The sequence below is a fragment of the Lactuca serriola genome, chromosome 9 (genome assembly GCF_051521515.1).
Source record: "Lactuca serriola cultivar US96UC23 chromosome 9, Lser_US96UC23_V15, whole genome shotgun sequence".
NCBI classification, from domain to species: Eukaryota; Viridiplantae; Streptophyta; class Magnoliopsida; order Asterales; family Asteraceae; genus Lactuca; species Lactuca serriola.
Genome location: NC_136416.1, coordinates 12,508,771 through 12,530,668, shown reverse-complemented (window position 1 = coordinate 12,530,668; position 21,898 = coordinate 12,508,771).

Sequence of the window (21,898 nt, the reverse complement as noted above, 5' to 3'; positions counted from 1 at the left end):
GCCTGATTGCCGAGACAGGGGCGGTGTTAGGAGTAGGAGTACTAACAACCTATTTACCTTTGAGACCACTTTCGACGGTCATCAAAAGTCCTTGAAGCTTGTTGAGTGTGACCTCCTCCTTGTTCATGTGATATGTCATTCATAATTGATCATAACAAGTAGGTAAGGAGTGCAGTATGATGTCAATAGTCAACTCCTCAGGGAAGTTCACATTCAACTTCAGCAAACGGTCCAAATACCTTTGCATTTTCTCTTAGTGGCCCGTGATGGATTCACCATCCTTCATTCGGGTTGTTATCATGAAAGAGATGATATCATACCTCTCTTGACGAGCACTCTGATGGTTGCGGTCCATTAGATCCATATGCATCTTAAAAGGGTAAAAGTCCTCATAGGAATTCTGGAGTTTAGATGTCATTGTGGCCAACATGATACATGCCACTTTGGTAGCATCTCTCTCATGTGCCCTAAAGTCAGCGATCTCCTCTGGAGTAGCATGAGACGCATCTATTTCTTTCAGCTCCTTGTCAAGGACATATTCCTTGTCCTCGTAACGCATAACCATCCTGATGTTCCTGATCCAATCCATAAAGTTGGAACCATCAAAGATGACTCTCCCACAAAGGTTCATGAGAGAGAAGGAGCCGGTAGGGTTTGAGCCAGAAGCAACATTATTGGAAGACATCTGAAAAGAATAAAGACAAGTTTAGATTAGATATGGAATCCTTAATAAGACACCCAAATGTAATATTAAGGCTAGGACTAAACACAATACTTTATAACTTGGAAGAGGGATGCCGTAATCCAAGCTATAAAATATTTGAAGGTAGGCGAATGACGATTCACCAATTTCCACCATGAAAAATGAAATAAATTATTAGGTTTTAATTGGATTGAAACTCATAAATCCTTTGAGATTCATTAAACTTTTCAATGGCATGTTTAAATCTCGATTGTGCCCTGTCAAGTTTGTGACCGGGATGTTGAGGATCACAAATAAGGTGTGAATAACCATGCAAATTAACTTGGTACCCTTAATATTTATCACCTAATCGTTGTGCCGGTTACCCACACGCGCTCCACCGATCTATGATAAACATGAAGTCACCCTTTGCCACTCTTAGTCCATGTTAGTGTGCCGGTTACCCACACATGCTCCACCAACGACTTGCTAAGGTACAAATTGTAATTTCATGGGATAACACCAAATTCACATTTTCCTAAAGTAACTAAGATTGGGAATTTATAAAAGGTTTAGTTACTTTATATTTATCAGTATACTTTTAATGAGAATTATAGTCCTTGTCCTACTCGTTCAACTAACGACCCTCCACCAGTCAAGGAAGCAGTGGGTGAGAGTGGACACTCATTAAGCTGTTATTTTATAGGTAATAACCTTAAACCCCTTATAGACCGGCTTCGTGAATGAGGCCTACTAACGGTAAAACTGACTTGCTCTTATATATATATATATATATATATATTATTAACTTATAATACTATAAAGTATAAGGGTTGAATTTGAACTTTTAAAACTCTAGAGTTTGGAATTAAAGTTCTCTAAAGTAACTTTACAAATTCCAAAACTTGAGGGCAAGTTTTGAAACTATTCGAAACCTTTTATATTCAATAACTTATGAGTTTTTAATTGTGACAACTGTCGATTTCCGGTCAAGTCAAAATCAACAAATCAAACCGGTCGACTCAATTAACCCTTGTGTACTAAGGCTTACGTTAGGTAATTACTATACAGCTCGCTACACTAATGAGGATTCATCAATTGAAAAGTTTGTATATCTAGATTTCCTTAACCTAAAACTATATTAATTAACGAACCAAACCGATAAAACGATGTTGCATACTTATCGAGAGTGTGTAAGACCCTTAAACATGGCTTAACGGGGTTTACGGACCTTGCGTTGCGAAGCCGGACACCCATAAATATCACATACAAAACCTCTCTCGATCTTTTTCACTCTATCTCTCTCTATTTTGAATCTCTCCCAAATCTCTCCACGTATGTCAAATCTCTCCCAAATCTCTCTAAGTATGTGAAATCTCTCCCAAAACTCTCTTTGTATGAGAAATCTCTCCAAGAATGTGAAATCTCTCCCAAATCTCTCTAAGTATGTGAAATTTCTCCCAAATCTCTCTTTGAATGAGAAATCTCTCCAAGAATGTGAAATCTCTCCCAAATCTCTCTAAGTATGTGAAATCTCCCCCAAATCTTTCTTTGTATGAGAAATCTCTCCAAGAATGTGAAATCTCTCCCAAATCTCTCTCAAAAGTTCCTTAAACTTTTTATAGTCTTTCAGGGCATCCCGACCCTTAACCAGGTCAAAAACGGCTTGAAACGGGGTAAAAACGAATAAAATAGGCTTAAGGACCCGAAACCCCTCTTAAGGAGCCGAACTTGTCAGAAGCGAAGGTGTCAGAAGTGAAAGCATCAGAAGCGAAATACACCCTCTCGGACCGAGGCTCAGTAGACCGAACCCGAAGGTCCCTTCGGGCCCGAACCTAGCATGAACCGAAGGTCCTCTCGGACTGAGCCTCACCTTCGCCTTCGCCCCTCTAACCCTCGCAGCTTCGGTTTCCCTACCTGGTTTTCGACTACGACTTCATTTTAAGCTCGTTTTTCATCGTTTTAACGCAGGATTTTCACCCAAAACTTTATTTTAACAATTAAAGCCCATAAATCATTAATTCCCACGTTTTTAATATAAATATTATCCAAGAAATTAGTGGGTGAAGTACAAAAAGGTTGAGTGTTTACTTATCTTTGATTTATGACACAAGCAACCACCACACCCACTCCATGACTAACCCACACACCTCCCCACCATACCTTATCACTTCCTTGTACATTTTCCCTCTCTCACAAGTTATTCCCACGTTCTTAGAGCTGGACACTCATCCTCTCTCCTCATTCTCACTCACTTGATCTCATTTCACCAAAGATCAAACTTAATTTTTCTCTCTAACTTTCTCCTTCAATTTCGGGATTCCAAGGCTGATCATCAAGCTTTCTTACACTCTTGAATCTCGAATCTTCAAGACAATCTTCTTAGTGTTCTTGAGTTGAACACTCCTTTTCTTCAACATTCATCCACTGAAATCACACAAGGTGAGTTCATACCCCTACATTTTCATGTTTTCTTAAGTTTTTAGGGGGGAATACAAGTTAAAACACCAAGAACACAACTAAACTTTTTCAACAGCTTTCATCAAGAAAGTTTAACTCCATTCACGGACTGTTTTGGTCAACTTAAACATTTTAGTTTTCAAAACTGTATTAGATGCAAATATTTCAGGTTTATACCTTTAAAATGACTACTATCACATCTCCATACGATTTTTCTATGATTTATGGTGATTTTTGCAAAACAGCCTATCATTTCAAGAACAAATCCGGACCAGTCTGTGAATATGGATATTTTCACACAAGTTAGAGAGCACTAAAAATCATAACAAAATTTATGAACAAACTAGACTCATTTTCCAAACTCTCTGAATTTACGGATTCTGATTTGGACTTTTAATGATTTTTCTATGAATTTTCTAAAAACATAATAGAAATGGTAATACTAGAAAAATGTTTTCAATTTCATTTACACCTTGTAACTTGTTGAGCAAGGCGTATACCTTCATGTGATGACATGTTATTACCATATAGGTCATTTTGTCTTGTTTTATAGACATACATCAGAAAACAAATGAATTCTTACCTTCATAAGTATGGTAAATATATAAATGGTATTACAAGGTTATATCCATTGAAATACAAACATTGGTAAACTAGGACAAGTATAGTTTATGCTCACTACCCCAACAAACAGTTGATAAACTATAATAGGTATAGTTTAAGATTCATTTACATAACAAACACATTACTAAAGGTATTACATATACAAAAGGGTTACTACCACTATGAATAATTATGATAAACTATAATAAGTATAGTTCAGTCTATTATACCCCCTCCAATGAATACGCTAGTTATAATCGGTACAGTTAAGGCGTATATACATTTCAAACAACGTGATAAACTATAATTGGTAGAGTTTATGTTTCATCTACACTACGAACTTATTACAAGAAGGGATTCACTATCGCCACCACTTTTGATAAGCTATAATACGCATAGTTCATGTTCACTACCACTATCTCTATTTGATGAACTGTTATATGTATAGTTTATGTTCACCGTCGCCATCACATTTGATAAACTATAATATGCATAGTTCATGTTTACTATCACTATCACTATTCGATGAACTATGATATGTATAGTTTATGTTCACAGCCACTACTACTATTTCGTACACTACACTAGGATTTGGTTTCGGTCTTTGGTTTTAAGACTACATTCTATCTAGAATTGTTAGTTTTCAGCTATAACTTCTAAGTGTATATGCTAGAGTTATATAAAATCTAGTCGTGATTGACTTAGAATTGGTGGGTCCACCTTATTTCCTGTTCCTTGTTTGGTTGTGGGTCTAGGGCAGACCCATTACATTTGATGTTTTATCTAACGTTAATTTTATATAACTCATATATACTTGGAGATTATAGAAGGAAACTATAAGGAATTCTAGGATGCACTATTTCATAACATAGAAACTTTCAATTCACTTTTTAAGGAAAATATCGGATTTTCTGAAACAACTTAGTTGCTTTTACAAGGAAAACAATTTATTTCTCAATTAAAACTCTTATGAACTCACCAACCTTTGTGTTGACACTTTTTCAAATAACTTGTATTCTCAGGAAATCGCTAAACAGGTAATCATCTGCTTTCAAGGACGGGGCGCTAAGGCGTTAAATTCAAAACTTATTTTGTCATCATGATGTAATTGATTTTGAAACATGTAAACTTACTCTATGATGTAACTCTTTCAATTATATTGATGATGGTTGTGTTTGCTTTCTTCACTATTACATTCGTTGTTATGATACTATACATGAAGTCATCCACCCCCGAACGTTTCCGCCATTCTGGTTTAGGGGTGTGACATTAATAAATTTAAAGAAAAGATTTTTGGAATTCCATAACTTGAGGACAAGTTATGGAGTCCATTAATTGGCATTAAGATCAAGAATTACACTAACAAGCAATTTGCAAATAATTCCTATGATCTACTAAAACTCACAAGCATGAACATTCAAATCAACTATTTCAAGAATCATATAAACATATATAAAACTTGAAAATTTGATAATAACCATTGTAAATGGATTAGCATAATCATTAACACATCAAAAATAGGTTTTATCACTCCAAAACAGTTTAGGGTAATGATTCTAGTCCATTTCCAGCAGCAAAACTCGAAAAGCTGCACACAGGGCCTCCTAATCGTCGAGTGCAAGAACCTACTCGACGAGTAGGATGAAGTTTAACTTGGACTCGTCAAGTCCCCCATGGACTCGACGAGTTCACTGAACAGTTAGCAGAAATTCGACTTTTTCAAGCAGTTTGCATCAAGTATATAGAAAACAAGCCTAGGCTCTGATACCACTGATGAGTTTTGAGCATTCTAACACTCCTGTGGTCTACGTGCAACCCTAGAAACCTTGGATCTATGTTTTCTCTAATATACATGCAAATATGATTTTTCCAAGGTTCTCATTTTAACTAGCATAGCGTGGGGTACTTGTAATATAAAAATTAGTAGAATGACATACCTTTGTTGTTGCTTGGATTCCTAAAGACTTTGTGAGCCTAGCACCCCAAATGTGATGCCTGAAATGTTTCACACAACACCACAACACTTGGAATAACTTGAGAGAAGTACACTTTGATCATAAATTTGGCTAGCCCTCACTCTTGTTGTCTTAGTGCCGATTTTGCTCCATATGAGGTTTCTTATATAGTGTGTCACATGTAGGGTTACACCATGTAAACCCTAATGTGCATGGCTTTTCATTTCCCCCATGATCCATGGGTTTTAACCTCCATGGAGCATCCATGGAGCACTCAATGGGTCCTAGCCCAATCTAGTGAATCATGGACCTTAAGCCCACTATATAAGAATGAAAGATTTACATAATCAATCCTCATATATTTAATTAGTCTCTTTTGATCACAAAATTAATTCTAAATTAATTTTTTATCAATACTAATTAAACAATATGATTTCATATTAATATATAAGAATATATTAACAAATCATAAGTGTCCTTATTCTCATTTTGTCTATCTAATTATTGAGATGCCATGCAACCCAAATGGACCATGCCAAGCCGCGTCAAGTACATACCAAATATAGTTATGGACTTAGACACCTTATCCAACAATAAGGATAGTGAGAAACAGGAGTAAGAGACTAATAGGACTTAGTCAGAATAGTTACTTGGACAAGGTACTAAAATGTTTTAATATGGAGAATTCCAAGAAAGAGGAGTTACCGATCCAAAGCAATACCAAGTTGAGTAAGACTCAAAGCCCGAGCACCGAAGTTGAGATAGCAGAGATGAGTTGAGTACCTTACACTTCCGGAGTTGGCTCGATCATGTATGCTATGACTTGTACCACCCCTAATGTGGCCTTCTCTTTGAGCATGGTCAACTGATATCAAGGGAACCCTGACAGTGCACATTGGACCGTAATCAAGAATATTATTAAGTACCTTTGGAGGACCAATGAATGGTTTCTAGTCCTCGGTGGGAGTGATGACTTAAGGGTGCGAGGGTATAATGACGCTAGTTTTCAGACTGATCGAAACAACTACCATTCTCAGTTAGTTTGGGTCTTTACCCTCAATGGAGGAGCAGTGACTTGGAAAAGTTCCAAGCAGGAGACCGTAGCCGATTCAACGTGCGAATCAGAGTACATAGCGGCGAGCGAAGCATCAAAAAAGGTGATATGGTTGAAGAACTTCATCGGAGACCTTGGAGTGGTGCCAACCATAAAGGAGCCTATGGAGATTTTCTGCGATAATGAAGGAGCGGTTGCCTTGACCAAGGAACCGAGGGATCATGGCAGATCCCAACATATCGACAAGAAATATCACTTTATTAGACATTGGGTAGAAGAGGGACTCCTCGTAGTGAATAGGGTATCGTCAGAGGATAACCCAACAGATCCCCTCACGAAGGGACTGAGTAGGGTTAAGCACTTGCAGCACGCTAGGAGCATTGGGCTGAAGGATGATATTAGTTTAGATTAGATAGTTTCGAAACGTGTAATAGATAAATTGTAATTAACATTTAATGATTAAATAAAGGAGTATTATTTATGAGTAAAGTTACTGTCTTATGTTAATTATTTATCTATTGTTTCACTTTGCATGTTTTGACTTCATGAATAATAATATTATTCGAACAGTCCACATTCGCTTATACTTTGGAAGTAGGTATGAATGAAGACTGTCATGAATTGGTTTGTAGATTGTCTAAAAGTGTATTAGACATAGTAAAAGTTTGTTGCAACATTGATGGGTGCTTATGAAATAATATTTGAGCATTGGATTAAACCCACGCTTGCTGGCATCACTTCATGGAATTTATCACGAGTGATCGCAAGACGACAATATCATATAGTCTTTAAACCTAGATATATGGTTTATTGTTTGCAAGTTGGTTGTGCATTGATAATGCGTAAACGCATCAGTAACTTGATGTATAAAATACATTGTTGTGCATGATTTGATGAGTGAATAGTAAATGCATATAAGTCGAAGTTTATCTGTTCCTTTTATCCTAAGAGGGTAAAAGCGATATCCGGGACCCTTGATGATTTGGTTTGACTTATGTGTCGGGCCCGGTCAGAATTGAGTAGATGTGTTCAATTAAGTTCTATGTCAGACAAATATGAGATCGAGAAACAAACTGCTGGACAATAAGTATGACTAGGTTCCATGTAATTGTCTGCACGGTATCTAGAATAGAGGACTATACGATCCCTTATCTAAAGGATAGGTTACTGATAAGATCAGAGTTCGATAACGGCTTTTGAGAGCTACGATTGCTAATCGGATCCTGAAGTTGTACGTGCATTTATAATTATTAGACTTATCCAAGTGGGAGACTGTTGGATTAATGTCTAAGTCCATAACTATATTTGGTATGTACTTGACTTGGTTGTTGCATGGTCCTTGTGGGTTGCCTTCACCAAAGCAACTGGACAGGATGATTTGAGGAGAGAGAGGATATTATGGTTTATAAATATATTATATGAATAATATACTAAAAGAGAAATCATGTTGTTTAATTAATATTGATCAAAAATTAATTAAGAATTAATTTTGTGGCTAAAAGAGATTAATTAAATAAGGGGGACTGGAACTGTCAATTATAAGATAATTGACTTTGGGCTGTGAATCTTGTGGATTAAGGGAGTGGACGAATTTGAGGTGGAAGCGCACCTTGAAATTGTCCAAGGGCCCTATTCCAGAAGGTTCTTGGAGCTGCTTAGGGCCTAAGCTATCCAATTAGGGTTTCGACTGAAACCCTAGCAGTTCAACTATTAAAGGACCCCTAGGGCTTCATATTTTGGCTACACCAGAAACCCTAGAGTTCCTATAGCTGAAATTATGCCTCCATTCCCTTTCTTCTCAACCATCTTCTTTCCTTGGTATTTGTAAGCCATTATAGGTATTACACTTGTGATACTAAGCTCTTGCAGTTGAAGATTCTTGCTACTATCAAAAGGTAATAATCTAAATTTGTATTAGATATAGATTTCGATTTTTATAGTATGCTAGATTAGGGTTTACATGCTTTGGATAAATTTGCATGGACTAGAGAAACCTAGATCTAAAACTTTAGGGTTTTGCATGTGCACATAGGAATGTTCTTTTGCTCAAAACCCATCAATAACTTCAGATCTGGACCCCTCTAAGTCCTCATAGTCATAAAGTTATCGAATTTAGCAAGCTTTGGCCCTTCTCTTTGGCTTAAATCTCTTCCTTAGCTTGGTTTTGACATTTTGGGCTTTGCATGCACGTAAAGTTTGCAACCTTACGTGGAAACTATACCCTAGCAAGCTAAATCTACAATTTGAAGCCTTGGTTTTGCTTAAAACATTTTAATAAGAAGAGGACTGAAGGGACACGACGTGTTGCATGGTCAACTCGACGAGTCAAATGAAGATTTCCCGTTTTTGGTTTCTGCATGGACTCGGCGAGTCAGTAGAATAACTCGACGAGTTGGGTAGGGTTTTCCCAACATTTTAAACACCGCATGGACTCGACAAGTTTTCTGGAACTCGGCGAGTTGACTGGGGAATTCGTGACTTGCTAAGTTCTGAAGGAACTCGACGAGTCTGTAGACTGCACTCGACGAGTTGGGTCAACATGAACTGTTGACCTTGACCGTTAACTTTAACTTTGACCAAGGGTTGACCTCTTTGACTTCTGAGGGTAGTTTGGTAAATTGGGTATTTATGGAATGGGATCAATGGTGGTTGTAGGTGTTGGTGTTTGGAGCCGTATTTCGGGAGTTTGACATTTTAGTTTCCACTCGACACTGTGAGGCGAGTTGTCCTCACTATACTAACAGGGTCAAAGGCACCAATGTTGGCCCTTTTCGGATTTGTATATGGGTTTATTGCATGTTGATATACTTAGTGACCTGTTAGGTCGGTATCCTGGTATATAAGATGATGTTATGTTAGTGACCTGTTAGGTTGGTATCCTGGTATATAGGATGATGTTATGTTTGTGACTTGTTAGGTCGGTATCCTAGTAAATAGGATGATGCTATGATTAGTGATTTGTTAGATTGGTCTGATTGTATATGCTAACTTATGATATTAAGTGTTGATTGTGTATGTGGGGTTGGGTTGAGGCGGAGCTGCTTTGTGGTCTAGGCCAACATACCCATGGCGGCCCAGATAGACTGCAGAACCGTTAAAGGCGTACTAGTCAGGACGAAGGCCCGACGAGCGGTCCGGATAGGCTGAAGGCCTTCGAGGCGATCTAGACGTGCTGATGGCTCGAAGAGCGGCCCATATAGGCTGATGGCCCTGCGAGGCGGTCTAGTCTGGCTGATGGCTCATTATGCATGTTGTTTGTTTACTTGCTATGATATACCTATGATTTGTATGGCGTTGGTATTTTGGGGGAACTCACTAAGCTTCAAGCTTACAGTTTTGGAATTCGTTTAAGGTACTTCAAATGATTGTGGGAAGGCGAAGGCGTGAGCGTGCACCTCCTCGCATTTTTATGATTTTGTTTATGGGATACTCTGATATGAAACTATTTTGAAAACATTTTGTAACAATTAATGGTTTTTTAATGATTGAAAAGGTTTTAAATTGGCTTGAATTTTATGGATGTTACAAGTTGGTATTAGAGCTTTGGTTTGAGTGATTTGGAGGAACACTCGTGTGAATCTAGTCTCAAACCAAGGAAAAGATTTTCAAAATGATTTTCAAATGGTTTTCAAAATGATTTTCAAATGATGCTATGCTACTGACCGGTTAGGTCGGTATCTTGGTTAGGATGTCGCTATGTTATGTGATCTGCTAGATCGGTTGATTAGTTGTGAATTGCTATATGATTATATGTTTATGTGCACATGGTTGTTAGACTGGGGTTGGGTTGAGGCGGGTCCTGCTTCGTACTGTAGGCCAACATATCCAGGGCGGACCGGTTAGACCGAAGGCCCGACGAGCGGTCCGGATAGGCTGAAGGCCCCAAGAGGACGGACCAGACGTGCCGAGGCTCGGAGAGTGGACCAGACAGACTGAAGGCTCGGTGCGGGTGGACCAGTCACACTATAGACTTGATATGCATGGTTGTTCTGTTTATGTTATGATATGATATGTGTATGGTATTGTGGCTGGTATTTTGGGGGTAACTCACTAAGCTTTCGGGCTTACAGTTTCAGTGTATTCTTTCATGTACTTCAGGAGACCGTGGTAAGGCGAAGGCGTGATCGTACCGCTCCTCATGTTTTATGATTCATGTGATATGGTTCTGGGGGATACTCTGATGTTTAAACTATTTTGAAAATAATATGTATGAACTTAATGGTTTTTGAATGAAATAAAATGTTTTAAATTGGCTTAAATTTTTATGGGTGTTACAAGTTGGTATCAGAGCCTTGGTTTGAGTGAATTAGAGGAACATTCGTGTGAATCCAGTCTCAAATCAAGGAGAGTTTTCAAAGTGAAATTGAAATGGTTTTCAAAAAAAAAATAAGTAGAGGAGGATGCGGAGGTACGATCAGCCAGAGCCAGTAAGTAGACCCCAAAATACCATACAAGTTGTTTGATTATGTGATATGTTAGAACAGCATGCTAGTACTAGGCTAGGGATTTTCAGGAATTGCATGATAGAATTGCCTGATTATATGATGCCTGCTAGCCTAGGGTTTCCTCTGTATGAAATTGACTTCATTACTGTAGTTATTTAGTGTATGCATCATGGTTATACATAATTAAGATCTTATAGCTTGAGAATGTTTGATTTGGCCTTATGTTCTATTCTTGTATGATTGGGAGCTTAGGGTAGGATGGGATATTCGAAAGTTTATAGGGTCCAACATTATGTATGACTAGCATACACTAGTGCTACAAGGTTGGTGGAAGTTTCATGGATAGGAGGGTTACGCGAGACCGGTAGGTCGGTTATGGGATAACAGTGCTCCTCTAGGAGAGGGGATCGAGTGTTCGTTATGTATATGCTATTGTTAGGGTGTTGTGGTGATACTTGATACAAATATGGGTAGGTGTGGAAGGTAGTATGGGCCCGTACTACTGAAAGCACAGGACCCATACGCGTATCAAGGAAGTCACAACCCCTAGGGTTTTGTTGGGAGATAGTTCTCGGGGTTATCATGAGGAATACCTAATGTCTTGTGGTGTATTTTCTGTATGGAGATTACGAGACGTCTCGGGGCAGGATCTGGTTCGGGATCGAGATCAGGAGAGGGTGATCAGGGTGGATCGGTACCACCTGGGGTCATTGGTCAGATGAGTACGGACGAGTTGGATGCCAAGATTCGTGAGATCCTACATGATGAGATTGCTGCCATGTTCCGGGATGAGTTTCCGGAGACGTTGGGTTGATCAAGACCGCCATGGTTGAGTACCTTGATGAGCGCTATGCAGCTCTTTCGGAAGCGGCTGTCGCGGCAGCTACAGCGGCTGTAACAGCGGTAGGGGGAGGAACCGGCCAAGGTTTTCAGTATCGGGACTTCGATAATATGAAGCCCCCTACTTTCGATGGAGTTCAGGATCCGATCGTTGCTATGAGGTGGTTGTCAGACGTGGAGGGTTGTTTCTTCATGTGCTCATGCCCTGCTGATCAGAGGGTGAGGTGTGCTCTGAACCTTTTCAGACTCAGGGCGAAGGATTGGTGGAGGTTGACTACGAGATCTTATTCGGATGCGCAGCAGGCCGCGGTTAATTGGGATCAGTTTCGGGAGATGTTCAGCACTCGATATGTTCCGAGGGTTGAGAGAGAAAGGTTGACTCAAGAGTTCTTGGAACTGAAGCAGGATTTAGATTCGGTGACGGAGATCACCAGGATGTTCACTGAGAGGGCGATGTTTTGCCCTGAGTTTACTTCGGAGCAGGCTCAGATGTCCTGATATCTGAGTATGCTCAAGAGGGATATCAGAAAATTTGTGTCTACACAGAGGTGCGAGACCTTGCTGGAGTTGCAGGAGGCCGCTCGGCGGCATGACTTGGAGATTGAGTTACAGTTATGAGAGCAGAGGCAATCCCCGGTGCAGTCGCAGCCGGCGCCGAAACGGTCCAAGACCGTTGATTCCAGGTTGGGAAGTCAGAGCAGCCGCACTTGTGAGAAGTGCCGGAAGGGTCATACCAGAGTTTGTAGGTCCGGTGGTGCGTGCCGCAAGTGTGGGAAAGAGGGGCATTATGTGAGGGATTGTCGTCATTCAGCCCCGGTTCAGTATTTGAGGATCTGTTATCACTGTCATATGATTGGACACTTGAGGGTCAACTGTCCACAGCTCGTTGCAAGACCGGTGCAGGCTCTAGCACCGGCCACTTTGAGGACTACGGGAGGAGGTCAGGGTGGAGCGGAACCTCCAAGGGCTCAGGGACACTGGAAAGGAGTGATGACTATGTTCAGTTGGGGTTTTGTAGCTGGAAGTGAAATGGCTAGCTGATGAATTGGATTGACATTTGGTAGGGAAAGGATTGTTCCCTCTCAGTTTCTTGAGCTCGAAGGAGTGAGCAGACTTGTGACCCGGGGGCAGGTTGTTCTCCAGCATTGGGGTCAGTTGGTTACAGAGGTTTGCAACATTATTCGAGCGTCGGTAAGCGCAGGTGGGTCGACATGGCATAAGTATATGTGGAGTCCGATTTGCCTTGGATCTCTTGCATCGGACGGTAAGGATTGATTGTACAATATATTGCACATTAGGAGTGTAGATTATGTCTTGGGAGTAGTTGTATCCCAGTTTAGGGCAGAGGTTGTTTCAGCTGCTGCAGTTCAGCTATGGACGTTTGAGCTGATAATTGGGTCAGGGTGCGAACCCTGAAGAGACTGATTCTACTTCCTAAGAGCGGGAAGTTTATTGGAACACCTTTGGAAAAAAGGGGTATTATGGGGGAAGTCTGCAGGTAGGGTTTCTCAGAATGGTCATTCAGCATTGTCGGGACTCAGTGGTATTAGCAACCGTTCGTGATCGATGGACGGAAGCGCCAACGGAAAGGGGTTCGTTGTCGAGGTATTAGTTGGAGCATTTATCTCTTGGCCTTCAGGGCATGAGTGTGGGTTTAATCAAGCATTAGTGGGTGACGGGTTCTCTGGATTTCAGCAAGTTCTCATCTGGTTCTTGGAGGTGTGTGATCATTCGGGATGGGCTAGTAATGGAACACTAGTGGGAAAGAGTTGGTTGGCCTCGGATCGGTCGTCCCGAAGTAAGAAGGATTGAGAATCCTCCAGTCTCCATGTATTATTGAGGCTTAGTCAAATCTAAGTGGGGGAGTGTTACCCTGCAATGCGGAAGTGGGAAGGGTTTTGAAACGGGGATAAGTTTCATAACCCGATAGGCAGAATGGATGCCCTAGTGGCTGCTTGGTTCAGGGTTGTGTGAGTCGGGGGTTCGGTAAAACTACCCATTATGTGTATCATGTCTTCTCGGTAATTGACAACAGAATTTGGGGATTCAGGTTGGAAGTCTAGTTATGATTGAGTTAAGTTCGAGTATTCGCTCGAGGGTGTGCTCAACTCTGAGGGTTTTGGATTGATAGATTGAAGGTTTTGTTAGTTGCCAGGGCTCGGCAGCATTGCAGCACGAGTATGTGGGTTATTTAGCGTATGTGATAGACGCATAGGGCAGGGAGCAGACCATGGGTTCAGATGAGGTAGTTGATCGATGTGAGGCCTGGGTTTAGGCCGGGTAAAAAATTCAAGGGATGGATTCGGAGTTCGGAACCCCTAGAGGGCTAGAACAGACTGCATGGGGGAGATTCCCGGGAAGAATGGTTTAGGGTGGCGTACGACAGTTTTGAGCGGTCCAGATATATTGAAGGCCGGAAGGTGTACCAGTCAGGCCGAAGGCTCGAGGAACGGTCCAGACAGGCTGAAGGCCCAGGAGGGCGGTCCAGACATGCTGAAGGTTCCGAGAGTGGTCAAGATAGGCTGAAGGCCTGGAAAGGCGGTCCAGTCATGCTGAAGACTCTGTATGTGTTATTGGATCGGTATGAGGAGTATAAGTGAATAGGTCGCCATGAGATGATAATCGATATGGTCTGGCCCCAAGTATTGATCATGATGATGGAGTTGGCTGGATGCCGTGCGTGGGCCTAGTTAGTATGTGATCGGATTCGGAGTATGTGGAAGTTCGAGAATAGCAGTTGCTCTACATGGTTAGTGTAGAGTGGAGTTTAGCACAGTGGCACTTGCAAGTGTGGCAAGGATTGTTGAGTAGATTCCCTGGAAGTGGAAGGTATATAGCTCCAGAAGGAGTGTGGGTCCTCTGAAAGGAAAACAGTAGTGTGAATGGGTGATCGAAAGTACTTTAGTTATTGATAGTAAGCGTTGGGGTTGTACCAAATATATGGGAGCACTTACGGGTTGGATGCCCGTTGAGGTTGTAGCAATGTTGGATAATGCGCAGGCATGTTTTTAGTCTCCTTGGGAGAAGAGGAGGATAGTGGTTCCAGATTGGAGGTCTGGACAAAGGAAGGTGAGACAGCAGGTTAACAGACTCAGGAGTAGTCTGGACCGGTGTTGAGGATTATATGAGGATATTACAGACGGAGGTCAAGGACCTAGAGGTCGTGATAGGGAGGTGTGAGTGGGTTGCACTCCGTTGAGTAGAACCGAGGAGTTCGGAAGGGATGCAAGGATGAAGCCTTGCATTTTCAGTATGGTTGTAATCAGGAGGTTATGTATGTAGCGGTAATTCATCATGGGGATGTCTGGAGGTATCGTCAGTGTGTCGGGTTTTCCAGCCCGAGGATGTTAGAGCAGGTTCAACATGCATATGTGATTGCAGGGGAGAGATCATGGGAGTTGCTCAGAAGCTGAAGGATGTGCCATCCTGTCAGCTCGGAAAGAAACGAGTTGGATTCGGGAAGGAAAGAGGGATAAGTCCCAAAAGTGAATTCGATAAAGGATATGCCAGTCGAGGAAAGGGGTAGCAGCTTGGTACCGGGTCAGGACCCGGTGGTTCAGGGTGATATCTAACTTTGTAAGATTCAAGTGATTGTTGCGATCTGGAGTGATGAATGTATCATCGGGGGATCATTGGTTAATAAGGGGTTGTTATTAGAGAAAGAAGTCGGTGGACGGCTTGAATCAGTTTTCGTAACTCTGGGAGGGAAGAGTTGGACTTTATAGAGGTTTAATAAGCAGTGTTCGGAGGAACCTGGGTCGTTTGATACTAGGAGGTACATTATGGGAGTATTATCTGGAATGGTGTGTTGTAGCAGGCTTCGAGGACGAAGTCTAATTTAAGTGTGGGAGAATTGTAACACCCCGAGTTCAGAAGTGCAAGTTCAGGGTTCTTAGTGTAAATAAGGAAGGTCGGCTCGGTGAGTCGATGGGTAGACTCGGCGAGTCGAGTCGCGGTTCTGGCCGCATGTTAAAGTGACCAACTCGGCGAGTCGGCGGCTGGACTCGGCGAGTTGGTGTTGGAATGAGAAAAACCCTAATCTTTGGGGTTGCCCCTATTTAAAGGACTTTATGTCCTTCACCCAGACCCCTAATCCCCCAGAGAGTTCCAGAAGCCCTAATATTCGAGAGTGTGAGCTTGGAGAAGTGTTTAGAGCTTTGAGGAGTGAAATTTGTGAAGGGGACTTGTAGATCAAGAGGCTAACACCAAGGATTTCGTGTGAATCAAGATCTCACTCTAGTTTAGGCACGTTTTGGGAGGTAATAAGCTGTTATCTTAACCTTTTCTTCTAGAATCATTCATATGTCGAGGCTAGGGCTTTCCTTGGTTAAGGAATTTTATTATGGAAGCTAGATCTGAAGCTGAAACTTCAGATCTGAACCTCTTTTGAGTCATAAGCCCATAAAGTTTCCAGTTCTTGCAAGGACGAGACTCTCCTAAGGTGTAAATCTCCATTGGAAGCTTAGTTTGGTCATTTAGAGCCCCTAGATCCTTGCATACACGTAAAGTTTGCAACTTTATGTGATAATCATGCCCTAGAAGCTTGGATCTACAATATGGAGTTGTTGCATGGCTTGAAAAGCCACTGTATGGATTAAGAACTGAAGCGACTCGGCGAGTCACATGGGTGGACTCGGCGAGTTGTATGAATATATGCATGGACTCGACGAGTTGGAAGAACAACTCGACGAGTCTGTTGAAGATTGCCTTGGACTCGGCGAGTCTGGTCGAGAAGTCTTAACCTTTTTTGTTGAGCTGTGAATCGGTGAGTCGAGGGACGACTCAGTGAGTTGAGCAGGAAGGACTCGGAGCTTGTTGGACTCGACGAGTCTTGGGGCGACTCGACGAGTTGAGTCGTGGCATGGGAGTTTATGAGCATAGGAACTCGACGAGTCAACGGGTTGACTCGGCGAGTAGGGTCAACCAGGAAGGTTGACTTTGACTGAGGACTTTGACTCTGACCAAGGGTTGACCACTTGACTTCCAAGGGTATTTTGGTAATTATTGGTGTTAATTGGTTTTGGTTATTTGGTAATGATCAGTGGTGGAGTTTGTGCTGGTGGTCGGAGCAGCGTGGCCTTACTTCTTCAAGTCGGCAGTTACAGGTGAGTTATCCTCACTATATCGACAGGGTCAAAGGCACCAAGGTCGGCCCTTTATCAGATGGGAATCCGGGTAGTTGTTTGTTATGTTATTGCTTGGCTATGTCTGCATCCGGGTAGTTAGGATGGTATATGTTAGAAACCTGGTTAAGGTCGGTATCCTGGTATATAGGATGATGCTATGCTAGTGACTGGTTAGGTCGGTATCCTGGTTAGGATGTTGCTATGTTATGTGATCTGCTAGATCGGTTGATTAGTTGTGAATTGCTATATGATTATATGTTTATGTGCACATGGTTGTTAGAATGGGGTTGGGTTGAGGAGGGTCCTACTTCGTGCTGTAGCCCAACATACCCAGGGCGGACCGGTTAGACCAAAGGCCCGACGAGCGGTCCGAATAGGCTGAAGGCCCTAAGAGGGCGGACCAAACGTGCCGAGGCTCGGAGAGTGGACCAGACAGACTGAAGGCTCGGTGCGGGTGGACCAGTCACACTGTAGACTTGATATGCATGGTTGTTCTGTTTATGTTATGATATGATATGTGTATGGTATTGTGGCTGGTATTTTGGGGGTAACTCACTAAGCTTTCGGGCTTACAGTTTCAGTGTATTCTTTCATTTACTTCAGGAGACCGTGGTAAGGCGAAGGCGTGATCGTACCGCTCCTCATGTTTTATGATTCATGTGATATGGTTCTGGGGATACTCTGATGTCTAAACTATTTTGAAAATAATATGTATGAACTTAATGGTTTTTGAATGAAATAAAATGTTTTAAATTGGCATAAATTTTTATGGGTGTTACAACTGACCAGAAGGTCAGATATGCTGTGAACCTGCTAAGGTCCGGAGCAAAGGACTGGTGGAGGTTGATGAATAGGTCGTATACTGATGATCATAGAGTTACAGTTACTTGGGATCAGTTTAGGTATATGTTCCACGCTCGCTACATTCCACGGGTGGAGCGCGAGCGCCTGGCGCAAGAGTTTTGGACCTGAGGCGGGTTACGAAGTCGGTGACGAAGATCACCTGTATGTTCACTGAGGGGCGATGTTCTGCCTGGAGTTTGCTTCTGAGTAGGCTCAGATGACACGTTATCTTAGCATGCTCAAGACTGACATTCTTCAGTTTGTTGCTACCCAGTGTTGTGATGCACTGTTGGAGTTACAGGAGGCTGTTAGGCGGTGTGAGATGGAGATTGAGTTACCGTTGTGAGAGCAGAGGCAGGCCCCGATGCAGTCACAGCCTGCGTCGAAGCGGCACAAGACCGCAGATTCTAGGTCTGGTGGCCAGCACGGCTGCACTTGTGGGAAGTGTGGGAAGATCCCTTCTGGAGTTTGTAGATCGGTAGTGCGTGCCGTAAATGCGGCAAGGAGGGGCATTTTGCAAGGGATTGTCGCCATCTAGTCCCGGTTCAGGATATGAGTATATATAATCACTGCGATCACATTGGTCACGTGAAGACCAACTGTCCACAACTCGCAGCCAGGCCGGCACATGCTTCAGCGCCGGCTACACTGAGGATTACTGACGGGAGTCAGGGTAGGGAAGAGCCTCGGACGGCAAAGTTTTTTGTTGGTCGCCAGTGTAACGCCAATTTCTTTCCTAACCCGACGGAGTTGAAGACTTCGCAATTTATAGCGATCCATTTGGAGTTGGGTTAGGTTGTGTTCTGACGCAAAGGGAAAATGTGATAGCATATGCATCTCGACAATTGAAAGAGCACAAAAAGAACTACCCCACTCATGATTTGTAGTTGGCAACGGTAGTATTCACCCTAAAGATATGGAGGCATTATCTCTATGGCACTAAGTGCAAACTTTTCACTGGTCATAAGAGTCTCCAGTACCTCTTTAATTAGAAGGAATTGAACATGAGACAACGACGCTGGCTAGAATTACTCAACGATTACAACTGTGGGATACTTTACCACCCCGGTAAAGCAAATGTTGACGCTGATACTCTAAGTCGAAAGGTAAAACATGAAAGGAAAAGACCAAGAGCGTTACGACTTGAAGTTGTCTCAACAATTGTGGAAAGCATTAAGAAAGCTCAGGAAGAAGCTTCATAGAAAAACGACCGAAAGGAAGAATGTTTGGGCAAAACGTTAGGGCTCGGTACAAACAATCAAGGATTGAAGATATTCCAAGATAGGATTTGGGTACCTAAGACGGGAGAAATAAGAGATCTTCTGATGGAAGAAGCTCACAAGACAATGTACTCGATTCATCCTGGCAGCACAACAATTTCTAGGGATCTGAAACCCTACTACTGGTGGGCGACAATGAAGCTCGTTGTTGCAAAATATGTGGTCGAGTGTATAACATGTTTGAGAGTAGGGGTGCAAACGAGCCTAGCTGTAACACCCCAATTCTGGTATGATATTTATATATTTAATTTTCTTCGAGTTTTAGGGGGGACTCGTCGAGTAGAGTCAGGATTTCGAGTTCGTTTAAGTTGGCGACTCGACGAGTCCATATTCTGGACTCGGCGAGTCCGCCAGTCTGGATGAAACCTTAATTTCAAGGGTTTGCACCCTATTTAAACAACTTTTGGGGCCTCAAGTCAGCCCCCATCACCCCTCAGAGCATCATTCTCGAAACCCTAGAGCCCTCTTTGCATTTTTGTGTGATTTTGGTGTGTTCTTTGACGATCTTGAGAGAAAAAGGAAGGTAGATCAAGAGGAGAAGAAGGAGATCCTAGATCCTTGTGGAATTCAGAAGATAGTAAGGTATATCTTGGCCATTTTCTGTTTCTATGCTTAAATCCCCTTTTTGAAGCCATTAAAGCTATTCTTGAACCATTACTTGGCTTAGTAGTAGCATAGAGGACTCATGGAGTTGATTAGCCTTCGGATCTAGCTAGGTTTGAGTTCCAGAAGCTTAGATCTAACACCTTTATGGAGCCATTTTGCATGAAAGCTCTAGATCTACTCTTATAGTGTGCTTTGAACCCTAAAACCTTCATTTGATGTTATTTACACGTAAAGTTGGAAACTTTACGTGTTAATCAAGTCCCAGGAACCCAAATCTATGAATGGAATGGACTAGTTTCAAGCAGAATCGAGTATATAGTGTTTTTATGTATACGACTCGGCGAGTCGTTCTTCAGACTCGGCGAGTCGAGTCACGAGTCCCCTGTTTTTCCCTTTTCGAGTTATGCCGAGTGGAACTAGTGAGTGAGAGATGGACTCGGTGAGCTAGAGGGTTAGACTCATTCGTGGAAGAACTCGGCGAGTCAATTCCCTGACTCGGCGAGTCCAAGGCAATCTTCATGCCTCGAGAACAGACTCGACGACTTGTTCATACAACTCGGCGAGTCACAACTAGAGTGTTCATCTGATGAAGGAGAACTCGGCGAGTTGTTCATACAACTCGGCGAGTCGGATGCAGATTGTCGGAGTGTTAGTAACAAAGAGGAACTCGTCGAGTTTGTGCCAAAACTCGACGAGTAGTAGCGAGTAGAAGCAAGAAAGTAAGAGTCAGAGGACTCGACGAGTTGGTGACCCAACTCGACGAGTTGGTGACCCAACTCGACGAGTCAGGTCAACTGAATGTTGACTTTGACCGTTAGGTTGACTTGGACCACGGGTAAGAGTCATTTTACCCTCAGTATTATTATCAGTATTTGATTGATGGTGCTTATGGAAATTGTAGCCAGGGTGAAACCGGAGCCGCAACAGACAGATTCCGGAGCAGTACTTTCAGCAGCTAGGCTACGAGGTGAGTTTCCTTCCAGTAGGAACGGGTCTACGGCCACAATGCCGACATGTTTAGTTAGCAGTAGTTTCGGACCTCGGTCCGATGCAGTAGTTAGGGTGCTTGATGTCTTTGTGATTCAAGCATGCTTGGTGTTATGTGTTCCGGACTCTGTTCCAATGCAGTATGCAGTATATGTATCCATGTTAGTTGATAGGTTTATGCTATGTTATGTTCAGTCGGTTCCGGACTTCGGTCTGATGCAGGGGATAAGGTTCCAATCAGTTCCGGACTTCGATCTGATGCAGTTAGTTCCGGACTTCGGTCCGATGCAGAGGGAAAGGCTCTGGTTAGTCCGGACGCCGGTCTGATGCTGTTTCCGGACTTCGGTCCGATGCAGAGGGCAAGGCACTGGTTAGTTTCCGGACTTCGGTCCGATGCAGTGAGCAAGGCCCAATAGATGCTTTATATGTTATGTATGGTATGTGGTAGTTTGGGGGAGCTCACTAAGCTTTGTGCTTACAGTTTCAGTTTTGGTTTCAGGTACTTCCGCAAGTAAAGGGAAGAGCTCGGGATGATGGCATCGCACACACCACAACTTCAGTCTTTTTCCTGGGAGTTTGTTTTGATTCATAGTTTGATTTGCCATGAATGTTCATGACATTTTATTATGGGTTGAGATATTTGACACATGGTTTTATGATGTGACGATCAGTATATGGTTTTTATTATTATTAAAACAAAAAATTTTGGGTCGTATTTTTGGATGTTACACGAGCTGAGCTCGAGCCTGGTTAGGCTTGGCTTGAGCTCGTTTAAGTTATATGAGGCTCGAGCTCGAGCTTGGATCGATTCGAGTTTCTTGTACTGAGCTCGGATCGAGCGCGTAAATAATTATACAAGCTCGAATCGGGCTCAGGCTCAACTCGTTTTTTGTCTGATGTCCCTAAATAAGCTTAAGCTCAGCTCGAGCTCGTTAAGAATCTCGTTTACTAATACCCTAAATCCCTAATCCCCAAATATTTTTTTATTTTAATATATAAAAATAATAATAAATTATA